Raw genomic sequence first — 12975 nt, 5'->3', positions numbered from 1 at the left:
CTGTTTATGCATCCCCTACTCAATTTGCACTGCCATTGTTTTTTGGAAGTCTTTGATTCACATCTGCCTGGTTTATTGCCAAGGAATTACATCATCATGATACAGATGTTCTGAGCCTCGTTCCTTTGATACAGTTATTTTGGCAGCTGGGAAGTTTTCGCGTTACCAATCAGATATGGAAGTACATGAAACATTTTGGATCTTCTCAGCAAGCACAATTAGCCAACAAGTGGAAATCAACTCCCATCTAAGGTGCAATGGCTAGGAACATAGATAGAATGCAGCATTCTGGCAGAAATGTGGCATATCCAATCACAACAAACCACTGAAACAACTGGATGCCTCGATACTCCTGAGCCCAATTGGAAGGCAGCAAGGCAGGAAGTGGGCAATGAACCAGAAAATGAAGAAAGGACACATTGACACAGTTGACAGAAAAATCAGCCATTTCTTCCACATCCTAAGATCTGCAACCCATTTTACCTGGTAATAAACCCAATGAGGCTTTGGAGATGGGATATGGGCATGGATTGCTAGATAATTCTCTGATGGGCACAGGTTTTAACAATGCAGGTAAGAAAATGATTTTCACTCCAAAAGAGTTCTGGTTGAAAGTAAAGAAATTTCCAGAATATAGAACACAAAATATACATGGAAAGCTCACTGGTTCACACTGCCTCTGGTATGTCAAAAGATGAAGCTTTACACAAAAGCTCAGGACTGGTGAGTATATTAAAGTAAACATTGCAGCCATGTTTAAAGGCTGTACTCTTTTTCTCTTGTAAAGAAGTAGATATTGGACAAGAGTGAAAAATGAAGACTACCTGACTTAATGAGAGTTTTTCATAAAATGAAAGTGACTTTTAGAAATAAAACATAATGTCAATGATTGGGAGTTTTTTAAAAATTTATTTAAGGACATGAAGGCCATTTTCCTTACACATAGAAGAGAGGAAGCATCTTTCGGCAGTCCTGAATGAGTAGCAGCAGCAGCCCACTGAAGCTTGATGATGCTAAGGCAGAGTGGTGGCCATACACTGAGGGTGAATGAGATGTGGAAGAGGAAGTGTGCCAAGGTCACAGTCAGCCATGATAGGGTAAGGTTGTCTCAGGTCTTTTTTCTTAGGTCTACCAGTAACCCTACTGCTTTTGTGCAACTTCCACAAATATTGCAAGAGTCAGAAGCTCTCTTTAAAACTTCCCCTCCATTCGCCAAAATTATTAAGGAAGGCTCTTATTCGTTTTGCATTTCTCGATTTTAAATAAATTCAAATAGGAAATGAGATGATGTAATATGGCAAGATCATAAAATTCTGTGTCATATCATAACACAAATAAAAGAGAGGGAAGAAATCAGCTAGCGGATTGCATTCAATTCAATCATTCAACAAATACTTATAGATATGCAACTACTCTCTGCAAGCACTATTGTTTGGGATAGATTAGTGAACAAAACATACAGAGATCCTTGACCTGTGGAGTTTACATTCTAGTGAAGGGCACTGATAATAAAACTTGAACATAACTGCAGTTAGAGAACAGTTCACAAGACCACCCTCACCTCTGACACCATTTGCATGTTTGGGGGACAGAAGACACCCTCAGATTTGATACTTTATTAGAATTACAGAATTCACTGAAGGCTATTATGCTCATGGTTATGGTTCATTACAGTGAAAGGACATAGACTGAAATGAGCGAAGGCAGAGAATGCGGCCGAGTCCAGGAGGATCTCCAACTGTGGAGCTTCCTGCTCTCCTCTCTCAGTGGAGTCATGAACAGTTATCTCCTCCCAGCAGTGATATGTAATACTAATCACTGAGTATTGCCAGTCAGGGAGGCTCATTCAAAACTTGATATCTGGTGTCTTTATGGAGGTCCTATCATGTAGACATGGTTAACTGACCATGTAGCTCACCCATCATCCAGCCCCGTTGAGGTTGGGTTAGTACTGTGTGACTCAAAGTCTCTACCATAAATCACATTGTTAAACTGTGGCATGGCTCAGAGCCCCCAGGTAACAGACACTTTTATTAAGCAGAGGGATCCAAGGGTTTAGAGATTACCTCGCAGTAACTAAGGGCAAATGCAAGACCTCTCTTTGGTCAAGGATAAATTCTTTACCACACAATAATATGTAAGTATAGTATATTGAGTATTGCGTGTTAGAAGATGATAAGTATTAGGGAAAGATTTTTTAAAAATAGAGCAAGTTAAGGGGAACTGGGAGTGTGTGTGTGTTCAGGGTGGGAGTCAAGGGCAGTTTGCCTTATTGAACACCGTGTTCAGGACAGGCCTCTTTGAAAAGGTGACATTAGAGCAAAGAGTTGAAGGAGATGATTTTTAAGATAATGAAACCAAGGTCCAGGAAGGGACATGACTTATCTGAGGCCAACTGAGATCTGCTGCCTCTTACATGGAGTTGAGCAAAAACATTGTTCCACAGAATATTGTACAAGTTTCTGGCTGGCATGGTAACTGGTCAGTTTTTACTCATAGTCAAGGAGACTTTGGCAGTATAACCATAGACACGTTAGTAACAGAAGTTGATAAAGAGAGTCAGGAGCTGGTTGAAAATAAATTAAAGTTCTGAAATCTAAAAGAAAGCAAGGTAAGAAGCAGAAGGAGCAGACAGGCATCACAACACAGGAGAATGGCCTGTACAAACTAGTTCATACACATTTCACACAATGTTGTGTGTGTGTTGGGCTGTGTCTACACATCAGTCATCCTCCATGGTTGTCTGTGTGGATAACCATAATGTCACTAACCCTTTTCCTAGAATGTCCCCTCCCCTTTCTTTTGGCCAATTCATATTCTTCTAACAAGACCCAGTTCATACATCTTCTTCAATTAATTCCAGTCCCATTCTTCCTGAGCCCCTTGAAGTCACTTCCATAGAACCTACAGTATTGTATTATGGTCTTGCAGGTTTTAACAATAGTTAAACTGTAATCTTATAATTAGTAGGAACCAAATATTATTTATATTTGTATCCTTAACACCTGTTACCCAGGAAGTGTTCAGTAAATGTGTGTGTGAAGTGAGTAAATAAGTGATTTCTTGAATCCATGAAGGACCTCGAAGTGATTGTTACTTGCTATATACTTCAGATATAATCTCAGAAAACAGAATTCAGTGATATGAACACTGTTAGGTGTAAGAAAATATGGAATCAGAGTAGAGATGACATAAACCTGGCAAGAACAGAGATTGGTAGACCTGGAAAGCTAACAGTGCGGCACGGTGGTCCCTACTCTGTGGTTGATTATTTACAGCTCTAGAAATAATTTTGGATGGGGTTTTGTCTGAGTCCTTTTTTGCTGTCTTCTAAGATTAATCAATCATTTTTTGATGCAGTAATTTATTTATTTATTTATATACCTATTCTTTCCTATAAACCAGACATTCTGTTAGGTGCTGGGGATACAAAAAATGAAGAAGACACAACCCTGGTCGTTTTGAAGAGAACAATTTAGTCTTAGATTTTAAGGGAGCAATTGACATGAAGTCAATCACAATATAGTCTGATATGTACAAAGTGAGGCAGAACTAGAGCAGAAAGTAGGTGTAATTTCACTAATTTTATTTCAATAATGCCTATTGAACAGTCACATATAGAAACAATGGCACTGAGTACATACAGGGGAACCATTCTAACTTTTCTACTCTGGCTCTTTTCATGCAATTAAATTCAACTAAATTAAATTTTAGCTCCTCTGTACCAGTTCTGTGATTGTGGACAAGTGTTCTAAGCCTTGGTTTCCCGATTTATGAAATAAATATGTCTACCTCAAAAAACTTCAGGAAGAATAATTTTGAATATATATATATATAGTCTCTTAGAGTATGTCTAATAGACTTCAAGTATGTGACATTTATTATACTTCACATTATCTTTGATATCAATATCAAGATTTAGAAATTGCAGCCCACAGATGATTATGAAAAATGTATTTCATTTTAATGATGTCCAAACCACATATTTCTACTGTACAAGAAAAGTGATCATTGTTTGAGTGACTAGGAATATTAGGGTTCTCATGTTAAAAGGAAATGCAGTTATTGTAATCCTATGCCTAGCAGAAACCCTTTCTATTAGTGTATGCCTTGGTTCTGACAATATGGAAAATAACGTTTTGGCTTTTCTGTCATCGGAATACATTGCACAAAAAGATGTTACATACTAGTAATGCTCTATACCTTTCAAAGGTCAGATCTCTATATGGCGATGTTATATTTTATATTTTACATGTTCTCTTAGTTAGGGTACACAGACCTTGCTGTATAACTGACTTTTTTTTTTTTTTAAGTCGTCCTGTTTCATTCAGAAACAAAAACCCAGATATGTAGTACATAATAAAAAGGCAATTTTCTAGAGGTCAGAGAAAAGGTGAAATATCACATTAATGATAGTTCAGTGAAAACGTATTTTTAACCCTCCTGTCATGCATTTTAGTGCTAGTACAATTTATTTAAGCAACATGTCCTTAAAGGGAGCTGAATCATACATCTTATGTTAAAACATTTCACCAGGCTGGTTTTATGAAAAGCTCCTGTTATTGGCTTTTAACCCTCTAAAATCCCCAATATATTAGCTTTTCCAAGTCCAAGTTCACAGTGTTTGAGCAATAATTATATAATATACTTATCCATATTTATATATTCATTTTTATGAATATTCTACTATTTTAAATCAAATTAGAAGACTGTCTTAGAAGATATTGTGTTCTCTGTACAAAAGCCAAAAATAAAACATTGAATTTTAAGAGAAGCATTTTTTCAAGAAAAGATACAATTTATTTGGAAATTTCCCAAATTAATGTATTATTTTTCTTAAAATATTGCAGCTGTACTTTTTATGAATGCTGAACATAACTTTTGGATGACCACTGGGCTTAGTGGCACATGTTATGACTAGTACTGTTTTTCCACGTCTGTTGCATTACAAAAAGCTCCAGTTGATCCTTGCGTGCAGTGTGGTTTGTCTCTTTTGAGCTCCCAGGCAACAATAACCTCTCATCATGATTACAGAGTCTCTTGCAGAAAGACGGTCCTAATCCCAGTGCTCCATCAACTCCGTAGTAATCTATTCCAATCAGTATTTGATGGATTTGACAGGCCATCTCTATCCAAGTGAGACAGAATCAGGCAGGTCAAGCAACTTAGAGGTCTGCTGCAAAATATTGGGGAAAATCTTTGTGCTACATCAAAAATTACATACACTATAATGTCTTCTGGTCTCTTCTGTTAACAGGGAACAGATATGAAAAATTTCCACATCCACAGTTCAAAATACCACCATTTTTGTCATCATTTGACAAATTCATTTAACGTTAAAAATGAAAGATAACCTGGTATTAGATTTAATCAACAGCAATATTTTAAAGTTATTAATTAAGCTAATTGTTTCAATGCATGAATTCTGCTTAGTGCTTTTTATTTTTCTAACACAGGCATAAACAAATCCCTGAATTCTGATAATCATGAATCAAGTCTCACAATTCAGTTTCCAAAGGCATACATCAATAAATAAACAAACAAATATTTATGTTTGTATAAAAGTCTTCTCCAACCCTGAAGGTTGGAAATATGTGATATTTTATGTAATATGTCACATCTGAGCATTTCATTTTAATTAGGGAAGATTAGTCTCACTTATGTTTTTCCTTTTTATATTAGCACTTACAGGAATAGAATTTAGAAACCTGTAATTTCTCAATACATATTTATTGCTATAGCCAATAATAATCATAGTAAAAACAGTGTACAAATTGTCCTCTAGAAGAGACAGAATCAAAACTTAAAATTTATAGATAATAAGCAGTGTTTCATGTTTTCATCCTACGGACAAAACTGAGCTGCGAATTTGAAGTATTTCTTAAGATAAAAAGAAGTGATGTGTAATAGTTAAACATTATCTTATTTCAGAAGACTTTATTCTTTTTAAAATATACACCCTGGCAACTTACATGAAGTATGTTTGATTCAACTGCATTTGAAAGATTTCAACATATTCCATGCAGTAGAATGAAAACAACTTACTAAATGTACTCCGCTTTAATGTCTGATAAATGCAGGTTTACAGAAATTTATGAAGCGATATCAGTTTAAAGTGCTTACATTTCTTGTTCTACTATTTCCTGACTTTTCCCCCCAAGAGCTCAGCTGATTACCATGACTTCACAGCAAGATTTAAATTTTTAAAAAAATCCTACTCTATCATTCTTTGCCTTCAGGGTAGATTCTACACAGTGGCTGTCAATCTAAAAGTTTTATCTAAGATTTCAAAAAGTAGCCTCACATGTGATGTGAAAGTAGCATAACCTCAGAACACTACCGTGTTTCCCTGAAAATAAGACCTAGCCGGTCCATCAGCTCTAATGCGTCTTTTGGAGCAAAAATTTATAATATAATATAATATAATATAATATAATATAATATAATACCCGGTCTTATATAATAGGAGCCTGGGTATAATATAATATAATATAATATAATACCAGGTCTTACATAAGATTGGCTATAATAATAATATAATATAATATATAATATAATATAATTAATATAATATAATATAATATAATATAATATAATATAATATAATATAATATAATTAATATAATATAATTAATATAATATAATATAATATAATATAATATAATATAATATAATATAATATAATATAATACTGGGTCTTATATTAAAATAAGACCGGGTCTTATATTAATTTTTGCTCCAAAAAACGCATTAGAGCTGATGGTCTGGCTAGGTCTTATTTTCGGATAAACACGGTAACAGGGATTTCCATTTTCTCAATGAGAACGTAACTCCCAGAAGCAGAATTCTTGTACAACTGTATCTTGAGTCTTCAGTGGCCACATGAGTATAAGAGTGTACATCTTAATACCAGCATCTGTTCCTATTCCTCTCCCTAGCACCAAGTGGTAGGACTTGCTTGAAATACCTAGAGGGTGGTGGGAGGGTGTCTGGTTAAAAATGCGTTGGAAGCTAACTATTTTATAGCAGTACTGAAATGGGTCTTTGTTGTCATGTACCGGCCATAACCTTTTTATATGCTAATGTCCTTTATTATTGGGTTTCTGCCCTGGGCTCATTCTCAACCAGTAGTGATTGGAGACTATTCTTAGGATTGGATCAGGTTTGGCAATTTAATCACTGGAGTACATAGCCAAATTCCCTACTGCCCATAATAAAGGAAGTAACTGGTTTTAAATGAAAGAACCCGTCATATAATAAAGGTAAAATTTAAGGAATACTAGGTAATATGTCTGGTTTGGTAAACACCAAATAGATTTTGCTGTGATTGGGTAAGTAAAAATATGTTTAAAAGCTATTTAGTAAGATACATCTAAGGCAAGCATGAGAAGCACAAAGGAAAATGCCACAGTCAACCTGTCAAAAAGATTTGGCATATTTGGCATATCCTTGTTTTCTTCTTATCTCAGGAAAAAGAATGCCTTTTAAAAAGTTTTCTTTTCTTTTCTTTTTTTTTCCCCTGGACTTTTCAGTCATCATTTTTTTTCCCCCTGGACTTTTCAGTCATCATTTTTGTGTTTATAAATTTCGTCAAGCTTCACAGATGAAAATTGTAGAATTGTTACTGGAGCACCAGTATTGGGCTAAGGTTAGAGGTAGCACCTCACTTAGCAATTAGCCACTTAACAGATTCCTTCTACTTACTCGGAGACTGAGAGGACAACTTAGGTAGAAAACAGCCCCAAAGAAGCAGGCTAAGGTCACTGAGCTGTGTAATTCCACCCTTGACCACACATGTCATTGCAGTCCCGCAGAACCTTGAACTGTACCTGCCAGAAATCTGTATTAAAGTCCTGCACTGACTCCCACTGCCTTTCAAGAAGTTCTGTGGCTGAGCACAACCAAGATTAATATGTGCTGAAAAATAAAATGCCCTTACCACATTTTTGTCTGACCTTTGCACAGTTAAATAAAAATATTTCCTCACTGGGAGTTTTTGGCTTCATGTCAGGTTTGTAAAAGGAGAAAAAAAGAAGCCCTCACAGCATAAGGAGAAAGGGACACTCATAAGTAAACCTTGACAAATAGTAGTAGAGAAGTGATTCCAGTCAGGTTTGTCTCCCCTTCTTCTCCTCTGCACTTGGTGTTCTACTCTGGGGCAGAATAACTGATGGAAAATTACATCTGTAGGAGACTTGAATATTGCCTTAAAATGCCAATCAGACAAGGTTGGGAGCAGACAGCAGAAGCTTTATTTCATTTTATTTTGCTCTGGAATGCTTTGTATGTCAAAGCTCTGAGGCTCTGGGTGAGTGGGAGGAAATCAGACTTGTTAAAAGTTAACCTTGAACAAAGAAAACAACAAAAGCATCATGTTGTCTGCTATCCTGAAAGCTTTTTCAGGGACCCAGCTAAAACAATTGCCATGAAGTATGTGGGTAACACAAATGCAAAGGACTTCCCTTACTTTGTCGCCTCTCACAAAGGTTCTTCATAGTCCATTTATTTCTCCTCCTCCTCCTTCTCCTCCTCCTTTTTCTCCTTCCAAATTGCCTCAGGGTAGCAATACCTGCTAGTAGCAAGAGACTCACATTCCCTTTGTCTTGTGAACACAGGGAAAGCTTTAAGAGCTAAGCTGGGTCCACCAGTGGCCAGGCTGCTCCCTTCTGTCCAATCTTTCATCTGTGGAACTTTGGGGGACTCTACTGTCACTTTCTTCTGGGGGTGATTTTAGAAAAAGAATAAGCAATGCATGTAGGTCACCATGTGTGGAAGACATGAGGAGAGAGGGAAACAGACTGTTGATCTGAGAGAATGTAGCTCTGAGAGGGGCCAGATAGGAGGGCTGGGGTTGGTTTCATGAGGCAATGGGGAATCCTACTGTGTGGCGGGGTAGGAGTTTAGACTCTGTCTAGCCTGCGGACCTAATGTTGGATATGTGTAGGAATATTGCTTGATCATAGGAAGCAGAAGCCAGGATGTGGCCCACAGTCAATAAGGAGATTGGGGGAGGGAGAAGCAAGAAGTACTTAACAATGTTAACAGCAAAAGCAATCTCATTTTGAATAGAAAAGCTTTCAACTTGTTTTGACTATTAGAAGAAAGCCAAATAAGGAAAATAAATTTTAGTTCATTTTTTCCCTTTCCTCATTTCTTTCTTTCTTTCTTTCTTTCTTTCTTTCTTTCTTTCTTTCTTTCTTTCTTTCTTTCTTTCTTTCTTTCTTTCTTTCTTTCTTTCTTTCTTCCTTCCTTCCTTCCTTCCTTCCTTCCTTCCTTCCTTCCTCTCTCTTTTTCCCTCCCTCCTTCTCTCCCTCCTTCCCTTCTTTTTTCCTTCCCTCCCTCCCTCTCTTTCTTTCCTTCTTCCCTTCCTTCCTTCCTACTTTTATAAGTAATAGAGAATAAAGTTGAATATATTTGACCTTCAGAAATTTAAGTCATTGTCCAGTTCTAATGGGAACTTACTTTTTTAAAACATGGAAGTTTTGGTGATCCAATTTAGTTGGCTATTTGATGTTTCTATGCGTGTGTGTCTTTGTTTTCCCAACAGAGTAATCATAGCATGATTTAGTTGAAAATTATTTTTTGCTGTGAAATATCCCTGGGACCATTTGGTGAGACCTGAGAATAAAAGATGTGATGAGATAAGTACTTCCCTGGTGTTGGCGTATCTAAAGGGTCAAATTAGCTATCCTGTCAGAAGAAAAATGGAAGCTGTAGCCATAAAACATTATTCCAGCAGCAATCTGAAGGGTCCTTTGATATATTAAGATCGTTAATAATAAGATGTCCTCCATTTCTTTTTGGGTTTTTAGGTAATATGAGGATTATTTGATTTGAAAAAAAAAAAAAATTCTTGTGGATAGTTGTTTACTAAATTAAGTTTGGCATTTTGTGGAAGTATTCTTCTTAATCATTAAAATAATTCACATTGCCAACACAGCTTTTAAAGATTAAATTGAACGTACTTTGGGCTAATTAACAAGAAAAATTACTTCATAGCCTGGAAATAGAGATTCTTCTGTTTTTTTGTGTTTTTTTTTTCTTTTCAAACCTGGACGTCTTTTCAAAAGGAATGGTTCTGTTAGCTTGGGTCAGTATATTCTCCTTATTTTTTTCCCCACGGGGAAACATTAATCAGATTCTAATTACTGTCTTCAGCTTGTCAGGAGGTGAATGGAACTTTCATGAAGAGTCTAAGAGAATTTGTAATCTCTAGCATGGGGAATTGAATAAACACATTAAATGTGGAAAGTCAGTCACCAGGGTAATAGGCTAGGAAGAGCATTTAACTACATTCTGCTAAAAATAATATATTTTTTAGGAGCTCAAAGAGACATGGTAGGGCTTTAGCCAAACTACCTGCATTTCTTTTTGCCTCAAAATTTGGGCTTTTAATATACGAGTATATAGAGACTATCAGTTTTACATAAAGTTCAGAGAAAAATTAATGTTTATCACAATTCAACAAAATACAGTCTTTAAAAGTAATATATTATTAAGACGAATAAAACTGCAAACTTACACTAATGTATCTCTTTCCACTTGATGAGGTATAGGTTGAGTCAGTCCCATTCAGATGTGTTTTTTTTTTGTAAGTTATTTCTTTTAAGATAGAAAATTATTCATTTTTATAGGTCATTGAGAATGTCAGCAAGTGCATCATGACTGTAAGACAGTTCTGCATATTTTTAGATCAAACATTAACCTGAAATTATGGAGAAATTTCTCACTGATGATATAAGTTAACATTCATACCACATTAAAAAAATTGAAGCTTGAATGTTATTAACTTGAGAAATAGTAGCAAATGAACCCTCAATTTCCTCCTCGGTTATAGATAATTTAGAAACATATTCATTCATATGCTGGATATAGTTTGTATGTTGCCCCAAACCATTATTATTGATTTCCTTCACTAATATGGAGAGGAAATCACTAATATCAGAGAGTGAAATCTTAGATGATTGAAGCATTTGCATCACAGCTCAGTCTTTTTAAGAAACCTTATTATATTACATATCAAATTAAAAGCTTTGCTATTTCATCCCTTATCTTATAAGTTGAAACTATTTAAGATATTGCTGTATTGCTGAGGCATACCACTTGATCAAGCCAACTGAAAGTATGGGCATGGTACTTACCAGCATGATCATGTACATGAAGAAATGTTTTTGTCACTTGCTATAGGAATACCTTGGAGATATTGCGGGTTCAATTCTAGATCCCTGCAATAGAGTCAATATTGAAATAAAGCAAGTCACACACATTTTTTGGTTTCCCAGTGCATATAAAAGTTATGTTTACAGTATACTGTAGTCTATTAAGTGTGCAATAGTTATATGTCTAACAAACATGTGCATACCTTAATTAAAACATACTTTGTTGCAAAAAATGCTAACCGTCATCTGAGCCTTCATCAAATTGTAATGTTTTTTGCTGGTGGAGGGTCTTGCCATGATGTTTATCGTGACTGCTCAGGGTCATGGTCACTGACAGTTAGGGTGGCTATGGCAATTTCTTAAGACAACAATGGAGTTTGCCACATTGATTAACTCTTTCATGAGCAGTTTCTCTGTAGCATGAGATGTTGTTTGATAGCATTTTACCCACAGTAGAACTTCTTTCAAAATTGGAATCAGTCCTCTGAAACCCTTCTGGCTCTTAATCAACTAAGTTTATATAATTTTCTAGATCCTTTGTTGTCATTTCAATAATCTTGCCAGCATCTTCATCAGAAGTCAATTCCATCTCAAGAAACCACTTTCTTTGCTCATCCCTAAGATACAACTTCTCATTCAGTAAAGTTTTATCATGCAGTTGCAGCAATTCAGTCACATCTTCAGACTCCACTTCTAATTTTAGTTCTCTTGCTTTTTCATCACTTCTGCAGTTATTTCCTCCACCGAAGTCTTGAACTCCTCAAAGTCATCCATGAGGGTTGGAATCAACTTCTTCCAAACTCCTGTAATGCTGATATTTTGACCTCTTCCCATGAATCATGCATGTTCTTAATGGCATCTAGAACACTGAATCCTTTCCAGAAATGCTTCAATTTACTTTGCTGAGATGATCCATCAGAGGAATCACTATCTGTGGAAGCTATTTCCTTAATGTATTTCTTAAATAATAAGACGTGAAAGTAAAAAAATCACTCCTTGATTTATAGGGTGCAGAACAGCTGTTGTGTTAACAAGCATGAAAATGACATTACTGTGTTTCCCCAAAATTAAGACCTAGCCAGACCATCAGCTCTAAGGCATCTTTTGGAGCAAAAATTAATACAAGATCTGGTATTATATTATATTATATTATATTATATTATATTATATTATATTATATTATACCCAGTCTTATATAAGACCAGGCCTTATATTAATTTTTGCTCCAAAATACACATTAGAGCTGATGGTCCCGCTAGGTCTTAGTTTCAAGGAAACACGGTAATCTTGTTGTACATCTCCATCGGAACTCATTGGTGGTCATTGCATTGTCATTAAGCAATAATATTTTGAAAGGAATCTTTTTTTCTGAGCAGTAGGTCTCAACAGTGGGCTTAAAATATTCAGCAAGCCATGTTGTAAACAGATGTACCCTCATCCAAGTGTTGTTGTTGCATGTATAGAGCACAGGCAAGTAGATTTAGCATAATTCTTAAGGGCCCTAGAATTTTTGAAATGGTAAATGAATATTGGCTTCAAATTAAAGTCACCAGCTATATTAGCCCCTAATGGGAGAGTCAGCCTGTCCTTTGAAGCAGGCACTGATTTCCCTTCTCTAGCTATGAAATTTCCAAATGGCATTTTTTATAACATAAAGCTGTTTCATCTCCACTGAAAATCTGTAGTTTAGTGTAGTGACCTTTATTAATTATGTTAGCTAGGTTTTCTGGATAAGTTGCTGCAGCTTCTGTATCTGTACTTGTTGCTTCACTTTCCACTTTTATGTTATAGAGATAGCTTCTTTCCTTAAACATCA

General features: G+C 35.7%; 1 long non-coding RNA gene across 2 annotated transcripts in view; it reads right to left on the bottom strand.

The window, feature by feature from the left end:
- LOC141570666 (uncharacterized) overlaps nt 1-12975 on the bottom strand; it is a 62278-nt gene that overhangs the window by 31673 nt on the left and 17630 nt on the right. Inside the window, exon 2 of one of the 2 annotated variants that reach the window (XR_012494956.2) lies at nt 11142-11225. The exons of the other annotated variant lie outside the window; for it this stretch is intronic. This is a non-coding gene — a long non-coding RNA (uncharacterized LOC141570666). The remainder of the gene's footprint in view (nt 1-11141; nt 11226-12975) is intronic. 2 annotated transcript variants of the gene reach the window in all.

Source organism: Rhinolophus sinicus, chromosome 3, assembly GCF_057876585.1.
Source record: "Rhinolophus sinicus isolate RSI-liver-muscle chromosome 3, RSI-T2T, whole genome shotgun sequence".
Classification (NCBI taxonomy): Eukaryota; Metazoa; Chordata; class Mammalia; order Chiroptera; family Rhinolophidae; genus Rhinolophus; species Rhinolophus sinicus.
The sequence above is the reverse complement of the archived record's forward strand: the minus strand, read 5'-3'. Positions and strand labels throughout refer to the sequence as shown.